The sequence below is a fragment of the Alligator mississippiensis genome, chromosome 13 (genome assembly GCF_030867095.1).
Source record: "Alligator mississippiensis isolate rAllMis1 chromosome 13, rAllMis1, whole genome shotgun sequence".
Taxonomy (NCBI): Eukaryota; Metazoa; Chordata; order Crocodylia; family Alligatoridae; genus Alligator; species Alligator mississippiensis.
Genome location: NC_081836.1, coordinates 49,878,758 through 49,892,171, shown reverse-complemented (window position 1 = coordinate 49,892,171; position 13,414 = coordinate 49,878,758). Strand labels below are relative to the sequence as shown.

The following is a 13,414-nucleotide window of genomic DNA, read 5'->3' as shown; positions in this document are numbered from 1 at the left end:
GATATAACCCATGAAGGATCTCTTTTTTTTGTTTGTCCCTTGCTTCATAGTCTCACATGTTAACAGAAAGTTCTCATTATTTTAGATTAGACTTTAGGCAGTCTTTATACTGCTGAAGCTAGTATAGCTTTATTATTTAATTATATCATGAAGGTTATAATTTTTTCAGTAATGTGCAGTTGACTTCAGATAGATGATAGTGAGGATTTAGGTCGCAGTTTACATTTTCAGAGTGCTGTACAAACATTAATTGAGACTATCATGGGGAGGGAGGTAATTAAATGTTGGTATTCTTATTTTCCAAATGAAAACTCAGCAACTGAGAGTTTAATGAATTTTCACAAGATGATAGAATGAATCAGTGACAATTAAAAGTTAGGAGCTCCTGGATCCCAGCTTGGTGTCCTTTGGCCTAGATTGCACTGAGATGTAATAACTTGTGTAAATGTGTATGATGTATTAAATCCATAAGGAGTTAAGCACTCTGACTGTTCTGTCACGTTGATGTTGGAAACTAAAAGAGGAGGAACCAAACAATTGGCAATTTTTAAGCTGTGGCTTCCCTCAAACAGCAAATTAGCTCCATTTTATTCCCTTGAATGGTCACAGGATGCAGTCATATGAGTTCATTTAAAAAACAAACATTATTGTACAGTCATACAGAGAAGAAGGGTGATTTTTTTTTAGATGCAAAAGATGACAGATAATAAATTGTCTGTTTGGGATGATGGATAATTTGGGATTGTAATTGAATATCAGATTTTAAGAGATGTGTAGGACTAGTGTCTAGTAATGGTATTTGGGGAAGAGAGGAGATCAGAAGGGTTTTCATAGATTCATAGATGCTTGAGTCAGAAGGGACCTTAGCAGATCATCGGGTCTGACCCCCTGCCCTGGGCAGGAGAGAGCGCTGGGGTCAGACAACCCCAGCCAGGTGCATGTCCAGCCTTCTTTTATAGACCTCCAAGGTAAGGAAGAGCACCACCTCCTTCGGAAGCGCATTCCAGATCCAGGTGGTAGGTCTGAATAGTTAAAAACTCACTCTGTGCCTATAGCATTAAATAGGTGCTGTCAAGGGGAGAGATGACTAAAGGCAGGACGAGGGCTGGAGTGATTAGTTCGTTATCATCAGTTGGTGAATGTTGCCCAAGAATTTATAAGTATAGTTTTGCTTCCCTTAGTTATGCCTGAAGTAGGTATAAATTAGGACCAAACACTCCATATATTCTTAATCTTTTAATCTAAACTTAATCTAATTATAAGTAATTATCATGATTGTGTATGTAATACACCATCCTTGGAGTTTTCCACATATTCTCCAGTGTCCTGTGGTTAGGATGACACACAAGTGCTGTTGTGTTCATGACATTCCTGTTCATGAGTTACTCTTTCATTCTCTCATTAGCTGTTTCTCATAAATGACCATGTGTTTTCTGCTGTATTTTTTGTCAGATTTGAAGAAATTGTGTTAGCGTGGATGTGGCATTTATTGCAAATATTGAGTGTATGATTCTGGTAAACGATCCAGGCTTTGTCATTGTTTACCTTCCTTATAGCTACTTTAACTGGTGGTATTCCTGAAACTGAAGGTCAGCTATTGTCAAATCAATGAGTCATAATTTCTAAGAATAAATGTATTTTGGACAAGAGACTGTATTGAAAAATATATTCCACTACATTTGTGTCCAAGGTAACAATACCTCTACAAAAATGGTATTCTCACAGTGGGGGGTCTTGGAGTTGGCTTTGAAAGCTGCTATGTCATAAAACTTTGATTTATTTAAAAAAAGATTGAATGTAGTTGAGAAATTTATGCCCATGATTGAAGAAGAGAAAAATGGATAACATTCCATGCACTTAATATGCTTTACAACAGAAAGAAATGAGAGAAAATGGAAAATAAACTGAGAATTATATATAGAAGACACATGGTTTCCTGGATCTAAAGAGAAGGTATCCTTTCACTTTGTTAGGGAATTTTGAAGTTAAAATACATGGAATTTTTCATTGCACTGTATTCTACCCAGGCTCCTTAGAAACAATAGTTTGTGTTCCTGCTCCTGCAGTGGGAATTGTGGCTTAATTGTCTTTTATCAGTTAGCTTGGGATACCTAGATTCCTTTTTTTCACATCTTCAGTTTGCTGCAAATTTGACTCACCCCATCTTTATTGCTGGATAAATGAATTGTACATAGCATGTGGAATTAGTGAATTTACAAAAATTGAAGCCCCGTTCACTGTGTGTGGATATTTTTGGAAGTTATTTAAATTACAAGTTGGTGGTGTACGCAAAAGCAAAAGGGATTTCAAGTAATAGCTATGCATGCAACAGAAGCTAGTATGATTGGTCCATATTTTTGCCTCTTATTATAGTGGAATAGGTGTCATGTGCTATTTGGTTCCTGCCTTCATAACCTAGAATTACTTGCCCATGATTTACCAAAGGCGATTTTATACTGGAGCACTTTAGCATCATTTGAGAAGTGTCACAAACGGAATTTAATCATGATTACTATTCAGCTTTCTACCAACTTTCTACCAACAGTTACAATGTAACTGCTTCAGATTTGATCAAAGCAACAGTGATTCAGTTATCGCAGTTCAAAAATATTTGTTTTCCCAGATTATGTACTAGTTTTATGAAAAGGGGAAAAAAAACTATTTGAAAGGCAGTACTTTACGCAAGAGAACTGGGCCTCTGCTCAGCACTGGGGATGCCAGAGAGATTTTTTTTTTAGTGACGAAACCCAGGCAGACCTAGAGTTGTTAGGAAATCGCTCTTGTTTACTGAAAGCAAGAGGTTCAAAAGCAGAATGAGCAGGAAGATCAATTCTTTAAATCATGTGGACACTGGATTCCCTGATAACTGTTGTGAAAAATAAATCACACTTACCATTTATGTATTGATCATATAATTGAAGGTTAACCAGGGGATTTGGAGATGTTTGTCTATCTCATATTTAATGAGTGGTTAAATTGTTTCCTGTTGTGAGTTTTTCATTTACTTGTTTTTTTTGCTTTTCTCAGGCTGCTATTTAATCCAAAAACAATGATAACAAATACCAAAGGAGGCTGTTATGTATGGTTTGACTGTGCACCCAGAGCTTATGGTGCTGGTGAGGCAGAGAAGGATTGTTGCTCTGAGAACCCACGTATTGAGCACGCTTAGGAACTAATATCTTACCAAAGACTTTGTTGGTCAGCTCCCTCAGGGATTAAATGAACATGATATTGTTGAAATGCCTAATAGTGCTGGTTTATACACCTTTTGTTCACTGATTTAACTACATCTGTTGAGAAACTGGCTTAGTTAAATTCTGCTGACCTCTTATGTGGACATTTATTAGAGACTGAGTGCCCTATATTGATTTGGAGTGATTTAGTGTACATATTTACTTAAATGGATGTAACGCAGTATTAAACCAGTTTAAGATTTTCACACAATGGAGCTTTCATTCATTGAAACTGTTCAACTCTTTCTCTAATCCTTGTTGGTCAAAATGGTACGTAAACTGTGTACATGAAGCCACGGGTTTTCATTACGTGCTTATAAATTTTCAAGATCTGTGATGTCACTTATAGGATTATTTGTTTATTTTGCTTTTAAAATAAGTCCATAAGAATATAGAATACATTGTTCAGTCAGATGATTCCTTTCATTAGTCTAGTTTAATATCTTTTCACCCACAATGACAAGCCTCAAAGGAAGATGCAAGAAACCTCTGCCTCTCTGAAAAGCATTTTTTATTCCTAGTGGCCCAGTAAAGTGAGCTTTAGCCCACAAAAGCTCACACAGAGAGGCTATACACACACACACATATATACCGTATTTACTAGACTATAAAATGATCTGGAATATAAAACAACCCCCAATGATTAGATTCTATGAATTTTGGGGGCTGACGTAGTCATCTTGACCTCCATCCCTCCAACTACTTTTCCCTTCCCCACCCTCTTTACTGTTAGACCCTGCTCTCCCTGGGCACATGGAAGTGAGGGACAAGTCTAAATACACTGACCTTGAAATAAACATGCTAGGGGGTGCATCGATAATAATAATTTTGGCTGACACTGATGGCCAATTATTAACCAGCCATATTGGCTAATAGCGATCTGATAGCTGATATGCAGTCCAGCAGCTTGGAGAGGAGCTCCCTGCTGGTAAGTGTGTGTGTGGGGGGGGGGGAGGGGAAGAGGTGTGGAGGAGGGAAGGGGCATGGGGGGCACAGATCGAGGCCCCCATGGTGAGGGAGAGATGGAGGGAATGGGGCAGGGGCAGGCGCTGCCCAGTCAGGCTGGTGAAGTGACCCCGGGAGTGGGGCAGAACCATGGGCGAAGCTGGGAGGGATAGCTACAGCGAATATTGGGGTGGCTTTAGCCCACCTCACAGCCACACCACCCAGTGCCACTGCCGCCCACCCCGAGCACAGCCCTGGCCCAGCCTCCTGGCCTTGAGTCCGCAGTGGGCAGGCTGCCTCCACCCCATGTACAAATCCAGGGGGCACATGCCCCCTCATGCCTTCCCCTGGGGTGTGTGCAGCAGCAGGGAGCCTCCCTACGCTCTCCCAGATGAGCCATCCATGGTTCCATCTTGCTCCTGGCAGGGTCACATTCACCGCCCTGGCTGGGCAGTGCCTGCCTCTGCCCCATTCCCTTCCTCACCGTGTAGGCCTCCATCTGCCCTCCCTATGCCCCTTCTCCCCCACACTGCTCTCCAAGCTGCCAGGCTGCATTCCTGGCCATATGCATGCTGTGGCTGTGTGCATGCACGTGGCATTAATTGGTAACATTATTGGCTACACCATCCAGAAAAAGCCAATTGCCGATAATGTTTATTTTCCTTTTATCGATGCTGATCTGATATATGACTGATAATATCAGTGCACATCTAAAACATACCTATAGTAATTTGCATATAGTGCCATAGATTAGTTCATGCAGAACTGATGCATTTTGCCTTTTATGAAACTGCTGCAAGTTTTAGTACTGGTACTCTATAAACACATTTGTAAAATGCACTTTTGTACCTGCTTATATATCATGCAACTTATGCATAATACTAGTCCAAAGCCAAAAGGCTTGTGATTTACCATATACTTGATTGGGCTGGGCCCTAGAAGGGTCAACAACATTTTCAAGCTGCGGTGACCCCACAGCTCAACAGTGCTCGGTATGTGTGTGTACTTCAGATATCCCCCACAAACAATCCATGTGCTAATTTAGTCCCCCCACTCATGACTGGAACTGGGTGTTCTTGTCACCAGTCCAGGGATCCTCCAAAAAACTATATGCAGATGAGCCTGGTTCAGCTTTGCCTCATGGAGGGCAGAGCCACACTAATCATGCAACAAGCTGAAAGAGGGGGTGACAAAGGGATTCTCGGTGAACTGTTTAGGTTCCATTTGGTGATGCTTGCCAGACATTTAAAGCTAGTGAAGAAACAGAAATCTTTGGGAATCAGAAAGAAAGGCGCAACTTAGTTGTGGTAGTGAAGAGGAATGCAATGTAGTGGCTAACCATGACTTGGGAAAGAGTCAGTGCTGAGGGGTACTGTGCACAGTGGGCACTACTATATATCTTATTCACGTGGACTGTGCTAACCTATCCTTATGGTAGGTTCCCATCAGCATTTTTGGTACGGGAGATACCATGATCAGCATCTTCTGGGTCGTGAATGACGCGAGTCTAGTTAGAGCTTAAAGGCCTGTCCCTTGCACTGTGGGCATGCTGACCTCTATGAAAGTCTACAAATGCCTCTAAACACAAGGATCTCAGCTACACAACTTATGGCAATGTGGGGTTGTTCTTAGGCTTTCCCCCTTGCTTGCTCTTTTGACTAGGGGCCAGCAAAACTAGGGGACATCTGAATTCTAAAACCTTCCGGCTTAGGGCTTGTATGTAGGATGCCTGCCATAGATTTGGGAGTATCTGAAGCTCCAGACTGATGAGTGTGGGAGGTAGGATACTTGTGGGTGGTAGCACCACACAGACTTGAACAATTGAATTCTGCTTAGTTGAAATTTGGAACTTAATTCAGAACTTACTTGGCCCTGGAAACTAAATTTAATTTAAAAAATCAGCATGTTTGCCTATTGTGGGCCATGTGGTTTATAGTCATGTTTAGTGTTGGCTGCATTTAATCAACTTCATAGTTGGTTTCCATGACTGAGCATGTGCTGCTTTTGGCAGCACTTTAACAATAGGCCATGTATTTAATGAGGTTTCCTTGTATGTGAATGCAGTGTTGCTGAACCCCACCTTGTCAAAAATCATGAGATAAACTCTTAAAAATCAAGAGATTTGTAATGCAAATTATAAGATGCTATTTCTGAAGTATGTGTTTGTGTGTTTGTGTGGGGTTTTGTGAAGGTGTGGGGGGCCTGTGGGTTTCTGGGGGGGTGGAGCCTTGGGAGGGGGTCCCCACACACCCTGGCAGGATGCAGGGTATTGTGGGTCAGGAGTGAGGGGCAGCAGCAGGGCTGGAGGGTTGTTGCTTGGGAGTGAGGGGCAGACACACAGACACGCACATAGGCAGACAGGCTGCGGTGGATCGTGCGACCCCCTGGGGAGGCATGGGGGGGAAGTGCTCCCCAGATTGGTGTGCAGGGCAGAGGCAGGCTGCCTGCTGTAGGCTGAGGCTCTGTGCCCTGCTGCCTTTGCCCCAGGAGTCATGCGATGCCACTGGGCGGGCAGGGAACGCACAGCACAACCAGCGTGTGGCTCCTGGGGCAAAGGCAGCAGGATGCAAAGCCCCAGCCCACAGTGGGCAGACCATCTCTGCCCCATGCACAGATCCAGGAAGCACATGCTCCCCATGCTTCCCCGGGGGTGCACGCAGTGCAGGGAGCCGCCCACCCCCCAGCGCCTCTGGATCTGCTCACCGTGGCTCTGTCATATGACATGCCCCAGCCCAGGGCCCCATTCACCCCAGCCCCTGCCCCACTACCTTCCTCACCGTGTGGGCCTCAATCTGTCCCCCATCCCTTCCCCTCCACAGACTTACCAGCTGGGCGCTCTCTACATGCATCAAAAAAAAAATATCAAGATTTGATCTCTATCTGGAGATCATAAGTCAGAGTTAATTTGACTTGGAAACTGGGAGTCTTGTGATTTTTTTGTGAGAGTTGGTATTACTGTGAGTGTAAGACACGTGGCATTTTCTCCCATGCTGATTGGGGAAAAACCCTCACCTTGTATTTGAATAAATACAGTATATCTACTTTGGTTAGTCCATGAGGTACAAATCTACCCTGCCTTCTAAATGTACTGCTGCCATTTTACTCAAGTTCTGACTATAAAATCCCTCCAGTTTAAGGTTTGTTTTACAACAGGGTTCACTCTTATCCTCATAATAGCAACTTGTGCTCTTGTGATGGGATTTCAGAAGATTGGATAATATTAATGCTGTCTGAGGGCACTTGCAGAAGTAGGCCTTCTTGCATATGAAAAGGTGCTCCGTGTTTACTTGTGTAGTTTTGAGCTACTCTAATCAAACATTTGTCCACAGCAGTGTAAGTCATGGCTGTCTAACTCCTGTGGCTGGGGACTGCACAAAGGAAGGGCCACAACTCCTCCCCCAGTTACACGCTGTGCATCCTTCCTCCCACCCCTCCTTCTCCCACTGCACCATGCGCAGTGTCCCACCTCACCTTCAGCTCCCTGGTGCAGGCGCCCCTGCTGCACTGCTCCGCACAACCCAGTGCTGTGGGCTGTGCCCCCCTGGAACTATGAGCCGTGCTTCCCGGCCCACCTTTGGGGTGGAGGTACGCAACAAAGCGGAGGATGGAGTAGGAGACCCAGGGCCCAGCTGAAATGCTGGGGCAGTGTCAGCTAAGTGGGAGCCCAGAGGCTGCAACTTAACCTCTGCGTGAGGCCAGCAACTTGCCAGTTGGACAGTTCTGCTGCATATGAGGCTTCTTCCTTTTCTCATCTGACTGGTTTTGTTGCTTACACGTCTTTTGGAGATCCAACATTACTGTAGCATCTTAATTATCAAGCAGTTATTCTTTGGCTTAGATTAACTCCAAGTGTGGAACTCCACCCCCTCTCCCCCAACTCTATCCATCCTTTCTGCTTCTTATTTTAAACCCCTAACCTTTGACCTTCGATTGGTGACTTTCCTCTCTGACCTCATTTAACACATTTTTCTCCTGTGGCAGGCTCCCTTTCATTGTTTAATAATTTTGTTTATAGGATGTTTTTTAACTATAGAGAGTTTTCTTATTTGAATATGTTGTATAAGAACTCAAGTCCCACAACAGGTAAATGGAGGTGAAGGTCCACTTTAGAATTATATCAGTAATAATTTCTTCTTCCCTCCTTTCCACAGAGCATTTTATTCAGGCCATCTATAATAAATTAGGTATTTCTAAGTGTCTGGTGACTGGTTCTAAGTGTCTGTGACTGGTTCAGAAGGGGCCTTATAAAGTTTGGCTGTGCTACTGTTAGTATCACGTTGAAGGGAGTAGGTAGAGCCAAGTTGTCCTCCAACACAATTCAGTGCAGGTTGGACTTGTAGATAAGACTTCTTAAGGAAGCTACTGAAACAAAATAAAGTACAGCACATGGCTGTGTCCAAGGCTTGAGAACATTATGGAGACAAGTACAGCGTAAGCAATTCCCTTGATGTGTGGTTATTGTTACAAATAGGCCTCTAGTGTAAAGAAATATCTATGTTTGTATCCAGATGGAATGAGAATCTGGGACTGATTACACTAACCATTTATTTTCATAAAATATAATCTAAATGTTGAAGTTAACTGCTGCAATCCACTGCAAGAATATTTGGTTGCTGACCACTAGATGGAGTTTCTAAAGAGTTTTCAATCAAGGCCTCAATATACCATAGCTCTAATTTCAGAATTACTTTCAACATGATTTTTTAAAAGCTCTTTTAAAACAAATGACACAAAACTTGTTTTAAAAAACCTCTGCAACACAGACTAGTTAATTTTGAAACCAAACCAATTGTTGTCACCTTTAAGATCAATTTAAACAGGCTTATTTATTTATTTATTTATTAGTTTTAAGGTGCCTAAGGTAAGGTTTTTAGAGTCCTATTTAAATTGGTATAAATAAATAAATAAAAGGCCCACTTTGCAAAGTAGTGATGTGAGCACCAATGCTTCTCATTGACTTCACTGGGATTTGTGGCTATTGGGCACCTCTGAAAATGAAATTACTTTTGTTTTAGGAAGCATCCGTATAGATTAGGAAACCTGATTTCAAGTATCTGTATGTGAACATTTTACCATGATTTTAAATTAAGCTCTTTTTTTCCTATCAGCGTTCTATCCATATATATATATCCATATATATCCTCGCATATTTGGGGGCTGGACTCAATGATCTTCCGAGGTCCCTTCCAGCCCTAATGTCTATGAAATATTGGCATCAGCACCCCTCACTGTTAGTTATTGCTTACCCTCTTTCATGATACTCTGCCAGCTGCCTTAAAATCCAGGCAGAAGATTCACTTTCCTCTTGCCAGGTTTTGTTCTCCATTCCAAAGTTCTCTTAATAGAAAATTAGTTTAAATACGCTTTAGGTTTTTTAAATCTGCAAATTGTACGATAAGAATCTCATAAATGTAGACGCCTCTGCTGGCTTTGACATTTATTAATGTAGGAACTGTGCCTGCTGAAGTGACAAATTTTATCTCCCAAACTTTGAACACTCTTGTTGATAGAATTAAAAATGTCAGTACTTAAAATAAGGGGAAAAGTAGAACAAGACCGTGTTGGCAACTGATGATACAAAAAGTGGAGAGGGAGAAATAAAAGGACAGAATAGCTGTCAACAACTGCTGGCGAGAAAATTAGTTCTATTTTCAGCCTTTATGAGAGAATTACAGACAATGGCAAGTTAAACAACAAAAGAGGAAAAAAGCCTTTGTGAGCTCCGTGTGCGTGCATCTTCAGGGCATCTTCAAAATATTCAGACGTAGTTGCTGACTAATGACAGTGACAAAATTAGTAAATACAGTATAGGAATTATTTAATCTGTTACTGCTTTTGTTTCCATGGCAATCTAATTAGTTATTTGAATATATTTACTTGTGGGGTTTTGTAGTTAAAGTAGCAATAATTTTCACTTGAAGAAGTTTACAAAAATTAATTAGTACCCACTTTCTGGCTGCACGAACTGAGGCAAAAATGACTACCTGAGCTGGAAGTCATGAGGCTGGAGTACAACTGAGGCTCAAGCTCAGGAGTCCGTTTCTGCTCTCATTTTCACTGTTGTCAAGCCTGAGTAGTTCCCATAAAGTTAGTGTCCTTACTCAGGACTAGCACTGATGTGAAACCAGAATTTGGCTTCAGACTTAACCACTTTTTCTTAATAAACAAACAATGAATAGCTGTTTTAAAAAGTAGCTAGCCATAGTATGTCTCCATGTAACTCAGTCTAGTTTTAAAGTTCAGTAATGTTCCTCAAGGATTTCAAACATAGCTGGAGTTATTTTCACTGCACTCTGGGGGCTTATAGTTCTGATACAGGATACAAATAGCTTATGTGATCCTACCCTCCTGCCTCAGAAAACTGTTGGTTCCGGTGAGATTTATTTTTACTGGGCAATGGGAAAATGGGACCTTAAGACATAAAAACTCGGATTGTGATCTTTCATATACTGGTTTTATAGCAGTGTAACTCAGCTAGAGTGGTGTCACATCTAACTTACATCAATAACAGTGAGACTGAGCCAGAATTCAGATTCTGCAAAACCAGTGATCTGCTTACTGCTTGTCTGGAAACTAGCTTGTTGATATTGATATTAAAAGATTCCCTGAAACTTTTTGCCTGGATGAAGTTTTCCTCTCTAACATAAGTATTGTGTATACCAATCATCTTTATGTATATATTGGCTCCAGCAAATGGGAGGTTTATTGGCTGGCCAGAGGATGAAAAATCTGCAAGCAGTATTTAAAATATACTCTATGGGTGCAGAGAGAAGTGCAACTCTCAGCTGTAACTCAGAATGATTTTTGCAAAGCATTCTGATTTACAAGGTTACCCTAGACCAAAGAGAAGTTCACTGCTGGGTCCAGAGGGAGGCAAATCCAGCTGTGGGCAGGGAGCCTGCAGCCAGGTTTCCACAGCAGTGGCCAGGGCTCTCTGCCAGTGCTCTCTGTTTTCAGAATGGGAGTTGGGAAAGGTAGCAGAGGGAGCTCATTCTAGGGGCTCCCCAGCTGGTGCTGAAGGATGGGGTGGGTGAATTGGAGCCTCCCCTCCCCCCCCCACCTTGGTGGGGCTGCAATACATCTGCCCCACCTTCCGAAGGGCTGAAAACCCCGCAGACTGAACTCCCTCCACTCCCTTCCCCACTCCCATTCTGAAAACAACAGTAGGCTGGAAGCTCCCAGACACAAGTTACAAAAGATATGCTACATTTTGTAACATCTTTATCTGATACCTCATGCAATGAGGGGTCAGATTTTCACCCAATCAGCCATTTTTGAAGCTGTTGGCAGCTGTGCAATTGTGTTTGGTCGCAGCTATAAGCTACTTTCTGTGGCCAGATCAGGTGAAAATTGTCACTTTTGTCTGCACCTTATGAGTTTGTTCAAAAATGCCAGATCTATTTAGAATAGTAGAAAAGGGCTTTAAAATTGCTGCATAGAACTATAAAAACCGCTTGCAAAATATTTAGATTCTGTTCCTTCTTGAAGAAACATGTCCCGTCTTTGTAGATAATGGGCAAAGTTTTCAGAAGTGTCTACATTATTTTGGAGCCTAAATCCACACCCCAGGGAAACTCATTGTGAACATTGGGCACTTTCACGTGTGCTGTATGGGTGAGGGTGGGGCAGCACTTTAATTAAGCGAGAAAGCCACTCTAATTAAAGCACCATCGGCATCTCCTGTATCAGGGCCCTTGTGCTTAAAAATGGTAGTGGGAGCACTTGAACTAAATCTTGTTTGACAAGCTTTAGTTCCCCATTTTTAAGCATGAGGATGCTTTAGTTCCCCATTTTAAAGCATGCCGTTTTTAAGCATGGGGACACTTATACATGAGGTGCGATTGCCACAGTCCAGCAGACCTGATTAATGGAGTCTGCTCGGAGCAGTCTCTGTGCTTGTGTACAGGTGCCCCTAGTGCCTAAATTATCATTATAATTGACTACATCTCCCACATCCAATTTTCAAGAGGGACTTGCACATATAGGGTCCTAAGTTCCATTGACTTGCAATGAGAATGTAGCAATTAAGTCTTCCTTTGGAAAAAGGACTTAAGTTGCTAAGTTACTATCAACAATTTTGATAGTTCTGCCTTCTTCCCCTGTAAATTACCATCACTTTTCATTTGCTGTAAACCTACAGTCTGCATAAAATAAGAATCGGGCTAGTTAAATGAAGGTTTAGTACATTGCAAAAATAAATATTTTGAGTATGGTCCCTTTCATGCTTCTTGACCCATGGCATTAGATGTTTTGATCATATAGTAAGACTACTTACTCTATGAACATTTTGGATGGCATGTTAAATTCTTAAGGCTGAATTCTCCTTGGCTGTGGATGGCCCAGAACTGAGGATGATTACACTTCAGCTGTTTAGGGCGCTGACGGAGGTTGTGCAAAGAGCTGAGGCCTCTGATGTTTCTGTTCTGCAGCACACAAGGAAGGAAATGTCAGTGATTTGACCACTGACCCAAGAAGTATGTTAATTTTTGACCACAGAATTGCGTGATAGTAACTGTTACCTCAGCCCACGAGCAGAGACATAAGGATCTGTGTTAGGCTCCTTTACACAATGTGAGTTCACTTGGGTTTTATGTTGAGACCTGGGATTTTTTTCACTCACAATTGATTCACATTTGTGAATTATGAAATTTTTATGATGTCAGAACATGACTTGCAAAGTTTAATCATTTGAAATACTTGAATAATATGGTTTGATGTATAAGCCATGTAGCTTGTGATTTTGCCAGATATTCTTCTACATGTACGTTGTTTTAACTGCACTGGTAGTTGTGCTGACGCAGGTATACTGGCATAAAAGTGTTTATATTAGTATAGGGATTTTGGTTATTTTGATTCACTGAAGTATACCATGCTGGTATTAAGCACTTTATAGTGCCGTTGGGACTTCACCAGCAATACTATGATAATAAAACTTCATAACCTGTGTTGTCTTTGGTTTGCTGGCAGTTTTCATTGGGCCTTGGGAAAACTGAAAAGGCAGTTACTTCACCATTTATTGATGCAAAAACTTTGCCATCTGACGTGGCTCTGTCTGAGTGAGATGGTACGCTGCCTCTCCATCTAATAAACTGTCATTCATTTTGGCATAGGCTTAAGCCTCATGTAGTATATGGTTGTGCAAAACGAGCTAAAGTTTAAAGCTGTGCTATCAAATACCTTCAGTCCATGCATTAATACTGGAGCCAAGACCCCTTACTGTGACAACTGGTGAAGAA

General features: G+C 41.9%; 1 protein-coding gene across 7 annotated transcripts in view; it reads left to right on the top strand.

The window, feature by feature from the left end:
• C13H7orf50 (chromosome 13 C7orf50 homolog) overlaps nt 1-13,414 on the top strand; it is a 195,856-nt gene that overhangs the window by 53,974 nt on the left and 128,468 nt on the right. The window lies entirely within an intron of this gene.